Consider the following 8366-nt stretch of genomic DNA (forward strand, 5'->3'; position numbering starts at 1 on the left):
TGCCAACAATGCAAGGAAGGTGCTTGGTGACTTTACTGCACCTACTCCTGATTTCTATGGGAGAAGCATCTCTATCCCTGCCATTGGAGCAAACAACTTTGAGCTTAAGCCTCAATTAGTTTCTCTAATGCAACAGAATTGCAAGTTTCATGGACTTCCAATGGAAGATCCTCATCAGTTTTTAGCTGAGTTCTTGCAAATCTGTGACACAGTCAAGACTAATGGGGTTAACCCTGAGGTCTATAGACTGATGCTATTCCCTTTTGCTGTAAGAGACAGAGCTAGAATATGGTTGGATTCTCAACCTAAAGAAAGCCTGGACTCTTGGGAAAAGCTAGTCATGCCTTCTTGGCAAAGTTCTTTCCACCACAAAGATGGAGTAAGCTTAGAGTGGAAGTCCAAACCTTTAGACAGAAGGATGGAGAATCCCTCTATGAAGCTTGGGAAAGATACAAACAATTAATCAGAAGATGTCCTTCAGACATGCTTTCTGAATGGAGCATCATAGGTATTTTCTATGATGGTCTCTCTGAACTATCTAAGATGTCCTTGGATAGCTCTGCTGGAGGATCTCTTCATCTGAAGAAGACGCCTGCAGAAGCTCAAGAATTGATTGAAATGGTTGCAAATAACCAATTCATGTACACTTCTGAAAGGAATCCTGTGAACAATGGGACTAGTCAGAAGAAAGGAGTTCTTGAGATTGACACTCTGAATGCCATATTGGCTCAGAACAAGATATTGACTCAACAAGTCAATCTGATTTCTCAAAGTCTGTCTGGGATGCAAAATGCACCAAACAGTACTAAGGATGCTTCATCTGAGGAAGAAGCTTATGATCCTGAGAATCCTTCCATGGAAGAGGTGAATTACCTAGGAGAACCCTATGGAAACACCTATAATTCTTCATGGAGAAATCACCCAAATCTCTCATGGAAGAATCAAGAGAGACATCAACAAGGTTTCAATAATAATGGTGGAAGAAACAGGTTTAACAATGGTAAACCTTTTCCATCATCTTCTCAGCAACAGACAGAGAGCTCTAAGCAGAATACCTCTGACTTAGCAACCATGGTCTCTGATCTAATCAAAACCACTCAAAGTTTCATGACTGAAACTAGATCCTCCATTAGGAATTTGGAAGGACAAGTGGGTCAGCTGAGCAAGAAAATTACTGAACTTCCCCCAAGCACTCTCCCAAGTAACACTGAAGAGAATCCAAAAGGAGAGTGCAAAGCCATAAATATGGCCGAATTCTGGGAGGAAGAAGAGGCAGTGAACGCCACTGAGGAAGGCCTCACTGGACGTCCACTGTAGGTGACTTTGAACGCCGGTTTGGGCCATCAAATCTTGGGCAAAGTATAGACTATTATATATTGCTGGAAAGCCCAGGATGTCTACTTTCCAACGCCGTTGAGAGCGCGCCAATTGGGCTTCTGTAGCTCCAGAAAATCCACTTCGAATGCAGGGAGGTCAGAATCCAACAGCATCTGCAGTCCTTTTCAGTCTCTGAATCAGATTTTGCTCAGGTCCCTCAATTTCAGCCAGAAAATACCTGAAATCACAGAAAAACACACAAACTCATAGTAAAGTCCAGAAAAGTGAATTTTAACTAAAAACTAATAAAAATATACTAAGAACTCAACTAAAACTACCAAAAACATACTAAAAACAATGCCAAAAAGCGTACAAATTATCCGCTCATCACAACACCAAACTTAAATTGTTGCTTGTCCCCAAGCAACTGAAAATCAAATAAGATAAAAAGAAGAGAATATACTATAGACTCCAAATTATCAATGAAACTAAGCTCCAAATTAGATGAGCGGGACTAGTAGCTTTTTGCCTCCGAACAGTTTTGGCATCTCACTTTATCCTTTGAAATTCAGAATGATTGGCTTCTTTAGGAACTCAGAATCCAGATAATGTTATTGATTCTCCTAGTTAAGTATGATGATTCTTGAACACAGCTATTTATTGAGTCTTGGCTGTGGCCCAAAGCACTCTGTCTTCCAGTATTACCACCGGATACATACATGCCACAGACACATAATTGGGTGAACCTTTTCAGATTGTGACTCAGCTTTGCTAAAGTCCCCAATTAGAGGTGTCCAGGGTTCTTAAGCACACTCTTTTTGCCTTGGATCACAACTTTATTTCTTTCTTTTTCTTTCTTTTTCTCTTTCTCCCTTTTTTCGTTTTTCTCCTTCTTTTTCTCCTTTTTTTTTTGTATTCACTGCTTTTTCTTGCTTCAAGAATCATTTTTATGATTTTTCAGATCCTCAGTAACATGTCTCCTTTTTCATCATTCTTTCAAGAGCCAACAATTTTAACATTCATGAACAACAAATTCAAAGACATATGCACTGTTCAAGCATACATTCAGAGAACAAAAGTGTTGCCACCACATCAACTAATTAAGCTAGTTTTAAAGATGAATTTGAAATCCTGTACTTCTTGTTCTTTATGATAAAAACAGTTTTCTTTTAAGAAAGGTGATGGATTCATATTCATAGCTTTAAGGCATAGACACTAAGACACTAATGATCATAAGACACAAACATGGATAAACATAAAGCACTAAAATTCGAAAACAGAAAAATAAAGAACAAGGAGATTAAAGAACGGTCCACCTTAGTGATGGCGGCTCTTTCTTTCTCTTGAAGATCCTATGGAGTGCTTGAGCTCCTCAATGTCTCTTCCTTGTCTTTGTTGCTCCTCTCTCATGATCCTTTGATCTTCTCCAATTTCATGGAGGAGGATGGCATGTTCTTGGTGCTCCACCCTTAGTTGTCCCATGTTAGAACTTAATTTTCCTAGGGAGGTGTTAATTTGCTCCTAGTAGTCTTGTGGAGGAAAGTGCATCCCTTGAGGTATCTCAGGGATTTCTTGATGAGAGGGGTCTCTTGTTTGCTCCATCTTCTTCTTAGTGATGGGCTTGAGGTCATGCCTTCTCAGTTGAACCGGCTTTGGATGCCATAAATGGTTATGGAAAAACAAAAAACAATGCTTTTACCACACCAAACTTAAAAGGTTTGCTCGTCCTCGAGCAAAAGAAGAAAGAAGAGAGTAGAAGAAGAAGAAATGGGGGAGAGGGAGATGGCTTTGTGGTTCGGCCAAAAAGGGGGAGAAGTGGTGGTTTATGAAGGATGGATGTGAGTGGTGAAGAGAAAGAGATGTTGAGGTGATTGGTGAATGGGTGAAGAAGAAGAGAGAGTGTGGTGGGTTGGTGGGGATCCTGTGGGGTCCACAGATCCTGAGGTGTCAAGGAAAAGTCATCCCTGCACCAAATGGCACTCAAAATCACGTTTTGAGCCATTTCTGGCGTTAAACGCCGGGCTGGTGCCCATTCCTGGCGTTTAACGCCAGGTTCTTGCCCCTTCCTGGCGTTTAACGCCAGTCTGGTGCCCCTTTCTGGCGTTAAACGCCCAGAATGGTGCCAGACTGGGCGTTAAACGCCCAACTGCTATCCTCACTGGCGTTTAAACGCCAGTGGGTTCTTCCTCCAGGGTGTGCTGTTTTTCTTCCTGTTTTTCATTCTGTTTTTGCTTTTTCAATGGATTTTGTGACTTCTTATGATCATCAACCTACAAAAAAGATAAAATAACAAAAGGAAATAGTTAATTATAAAACATTGGGTTGCCTCCCAACAAGCGCTTCTTTAATGTCATTAGCTTGACAGAGGACTCTCATGGAGCCTCACAAATGATCAGAGCAATGTTGAAACCTCCCAACACCAAACTTAGAGTTTGAATGTGGGGGTTCAACACCAAACTTAGAGTTTGGTTGTGGCCTCCCAACACCAAACTTAGAGTTTGACTGTGGGGGCTCTATTTGTCTCTGATTTGAGGGAAGCTCTTCAAGCTTCCTCTCCATGGTGACAGAGGGATATCCTTGAGCCTTAAACACATAGGATTCTTCATTCACTTGAATGATCAGTTCACCTCCATCAACATCAATCACAGCCTTTGCTGTGGCTAGGAAGGGTCTGCCAAGGATGATGGTTTCATCCATGCACTTCCCAGTCTCTAGGACTATGAAATCAGTAGGGATGTAATGGTCTTCAACTTTTACCAAAACATTCTCTACAAGTCCATGAGCTTGTTTCCTTGAATTGTCTGCCATCTCTAATGAGATTCTTGCAGCTTGCACCTCAAAGATCCCTAATTTCTCCATTACAGAGAGGGGCATGAGGTTTACACTTGACCCTAAGTCACACAAGGCCTTCTTGAAGGTCATGGTGCCTATGGTACAAGGTATAGAAAACTTCCCAGGATCCTGCCTCTTTTGAGGCAGTTTCTGCCTAGACAAGTCATCCAGTTCTTTGGTGAGCAAAGGTGGTTCATCCTCCCAAGTCTCATTTCCAAATAACTTGTCATTTAGCTTCATGATTGCTCCAAGGTATTTAGCAACTTGCTCTTCAGTGACATACTCATCCTCTTCAGAGGAAGAATACTCATCAGAGCTCATGAATGGCAGAAGTAAGTCCAATGGAATCTCTATGGTCTCATTTTGAGCCTCAGATTCCCATTGGTCCTCATTGAGGAACTCAGAGGAGATTGGTACACGCCCACTGAGGTCTTCCTCAGTGGCGTCCTCCTCCTCTCTTTCCTCTCCATATTCGGCCATGTCTATGGCTTTGCACTCTCCTTTTGGATTTTCTTCTGTATTACTTGGGAGAGTGCTAGGAGGGAGTTCAGTAACTTTCTTGCTCAGCTGACCCACTTGTCCTTCCAAATTTCTGATGGAGAACCTTGATTCATTCATGAAACTTTGAGTGGTCTTTATTAGATCAGAGACCATTGTTGCTAAGTCAGAAGTATTCTGCTTAGAACTCTATGTCTGTTGCTGAGAAGATGATGGAAAAGGCTTGCTATTGCTAAACCTGTTTCTTCCACCATTATTGTTATTGAAACCTTGTTGAGGTCTCTCTTGATTCTTCCATGAGAGGTTTGGGTGATTTCTCCATGAAAAATTATAGGTGTTTCCATAGGGTTCTCCTAGGTAATTCGCCTCTTCCATGGAAGGGTTCTCAGGATCATAAGCTTCTTCCTCAGATGAAGCATCCTTAGTACTGTTTGGTGCATTTTGCATTCCAGACAGACTCTGAGAAATCAAATTGACTTGTTGAGTCAATATCTTGTTCTGAGCCAATATGGCATTCAGAGTGTCAATCTCAAGAACTCCTTTCTTCTGACTAGTCCCATTGTTCACAGGATTCCTTTCAGAAGTGTACATGAATTGGTTATTTGCAACCATTTCAATCAATTCTTGAGCTTCTGCAGGCGTCTTCTTCAGATGAAGAGATCCTCCAGCAGAGCTATCCAAGGACATCTTAGATAGTTCAGAGAGACCATCATAGAAAATACCTATGATGCTCCATTCAGAAAGCATGTCTGAGGGACATCTTCTGATTAATTGTTTGTATCTTTCCCAAGCTTCATAGAGGGATTCTCCATCCTTCTGTCTGAAGGTTTGGACTTCCACTCTAAGCTTACTCAGTTTTTGAGGTGGAAAGAACTTTGCCAAGAAGGCATTGACTAGCTTTTCCCATGAGTCTAGACTTTCTTTAGGTTGTGAGTCCAACCAAGTCCTAGCTCTATCTCTTACAGCAAAAGGGAATAGCATAAGTCTGTAGACCTCAGGGTCAACCCCATTAGTCTTGACTGTGTCACAGATTTGCAAGAATTCAGCTAAGAACTGATGAGGATCTTCCATTAGAAGTCCATGGAACTTGCAATTCTGTTGCATTAGAGAAACTAATTGAGGCTTAAGCTCAAAGTTGTTTGCTCCAATGGCAGGGATAGAGATGCTTCTCCCATAAAAATCAGGAGTAGGTGCAGTAAAGTCACCCAGCACCTTCCTTGCATTGTTTGCATTATTGTTATTTTCGGCTGCCATGTCTTCTTCTTCCTTGAAGAATTCGGTCAGGTGCTCTAAAGAGAGTTGTGCTTTGGCTTCTCTTAGCTTTCTCTTCAAGGTCCTTTCAGGTTCAGGATCAGCCTCAACAAGAATGCCTTTGTCTTTGCTCCTGCTCATAAGAAAGAGAAGGGAACAAGAAAATGTGGAATCCTCTATGTCACAGTATAGAGATTCCTTTAGGTGTCAGAGGAAGAAAAATGGAAGACAGAAGTAGAAAATTCGAACTTAACAAAGAAGATGGAGTTCGAATTTTGCATTTAAGGAATAGAGTTAGTCCAAAAATAGAAGGATGTGAGAAGAAGGGAAGTAATTTTCGAAAATTTAAGTAAAAGATTTTGAAAACATTTTGAAAAACACTTAATTGATTTTCGAAAATAAGAGTGGAAAAGAAATCAAGTAATTTTTGAAAAAGATTTTAAATTAGAAATCATAAAGATTTGATTGAAAACTATTTTGAAAAAGATGTGGTTAAGAAGATATGATTGGTTTTAAAAAGATGTGATTGAAAAGATATGATTTGAAAACAATTTTAAAAAGATATGATTTGAAAACAATTTTAAAAAGATATGATTTGAAAACAATTTTAAAAAGATATGATTTGAAAACAATTTTAAAAGATATGATTTTAAAAATTAATGACTTGCCTAACAAGAAAAGATATGATTCAAACATAAAACCTTCCTCAACAGAAAAGGCAAAAAATGTTCAATCAAATCATTAATTGTTATTAAGTATCTTTGAAAAAGGAAAGAAATTGATTTTGAAAACATTTGATTGAAAAGATATGATTTGAAAAAGATTTGATTTTGAAAAACTTTGAAAACTTGAAAAAAAAAAATTGATTTTGAAAACAAAATCTTCCCCCTTTGCCATCCTGGCGTTAAACGCCCAGAATGGTGCACATTCTGGCGTTTAACGCCCAAACTACTACCCTTTTGGGCGTTAAACGCCCAGCCAGGCACCCTGGCTGGCGTTTAAACGCCAGTCTGTCTTCTTCACTGGGCATTTTTGAATGCCCAGCTTTTTCTGTGTGATTCCTCTGCAGTATGTTCTAAATCTTCAATTCTCTGTATTATTGACTTGAAAAGACACAAATTAAAAATATTTTTGGATTTTTAATAATGAGGAATAATCAAAATGCAACTAAAATCAAATAACAATGCATGCAAGACACCAAACTTAGCAGTTTGTATATATGGGAAACAACAAAACACTCAAGCCAATAGAATTCAAAGATCAAAACAAGAAAATCATCAAGAACAACTTGAAGATTAATGAAGACACATGCATGAATGCAGTAAGAACAGAACATGCAATTGACACTAACTTAAGATGAGACTCTAGACTCAAACAAGAAATATTTTTGGATTTTATGCTTTTGTAATTTTTTTGGTTATTTTTCGAAAATTAGGTGAAAAGGAAATAAGGTATCAAAATTCTTAATGAGAATTCCAGGAATCATGCAATGTTAGTCTAAAGCTTTAGTCTAAAGGAATTAGACATAGCTAGCTAAGCTTCAGCAAGACATTGCATTCAAGAGCTAAATTGATGATGATCAATCAGCTTTGGTGATGATAAGAACATCACCTTGAAACACTAGAATTCATTCTTAAGAACTCTGAAGAAAATAATACCTAATCTAAGCAACAAGATGAACCGTCAGTTGTCCATACACAAGAACAATCCCCGGCAACGGCGCCAAAAACTTGGTGCACGAAATTGTGATCACTACAACTTCGCACAACTAACCAGCAAGTGCACTGGGTCGTCCAAGTAATACCTTACGTGAGTAAGGGTCGATCCCACGGAGATGGTGGTATGAAGCAAGCTATGGTCATCTTGTAAATCTCAGTCAGGCAGACTCAATGGGTATGGTGATGAACGAAAATAACACAAAGATAAAGATAGTGATACTTATGTATATCATTGGTGTAAGAGCTTCAGACAAGCGTATGAAGATGCCTTCCCTTCCGTCTCTCTGCTTTCCTACTGTCTTCATCCAATCCTTCTTACTCCTTTCCATGGCAAGCTCGTGTAGGGTTTCACTGTTGTCAGCAGCTACCTCCCATCCGCGCAGTGAAAGCTAATGCACACACTCTGTCACAGTGCTGCCAATCACCGGTTTGGTTCCCTCCCCTACCGGAATAGAATCACTCTTTTGCGTCTGTCACTAACGCCCAGTAGGTTACAGGTTTGAAGCACGTCACAGTCATTCAATCATTGAATCCTACTCAGAATACCACAGACAAGGTTAAACCTTCCGGATTCTCTTGAATGCTGCCATCAGGTCCTGCCTATACCACGAAGATTCCGATTAAAGAATCCAAGATATTCACTAAGCCTCAGATGCTTGTAGAACAAGAATGTTGTCAGTCACCTTGTTCATGGGTGAGAATGGTGATGGGCGTCAATCATCACCTTCATCATGTTGAAGAACAAGTGAT

The 8366-nt window shown here is 39.8% G+C and overlaps 2 non-coding genes across 2 annotated transcripts; one reads left to right on the forward strand and one right to left on the reverse strand.

Annotated features, from left to right (window-relative positions):
* Positions 1-381: 381 nt before the first annotated feature.
* On the reverse strand, positions 382-489 carry LOC130958427 (small nucleolar RNA R71). Its single transcript, XR_009077549.1, has one exon. It is a non-coding gene; the product is annotated as a small nucleolar RNA R71 (small nucleolar RNA).
* A 4899-nt stretch (positions 490-5388) lies between these two features.
* On the forward strand, positions 5389-5496 carry LOC130959112 (small nucleolar RNA R71). The gene has a single exon (XR_009078207.1). It is a non-coding gene; the product is annotated as a small nucleolar RNA R71 (small nucleolar RNA).
* The last annotated feature ends 2870 nt before the right edge of the window (positions 5497-8366 follow it).

The sequence above is a fragment of the Arachis stenosperma genome, chromosome 10 (assembly GCF_014773155.1).
Source record: "Arachis stenosperma cultivar V10309 chromosome 10, arast.V10309.gnm1.PFL2, whole genome shotgun sequence".
Lineage (NCBI taxonomy): Eukaryota > Viridiplantae > Streptophyta > Magnoliopsida > Fabales > Fabaceae > Arachis > Arachis stenosperma.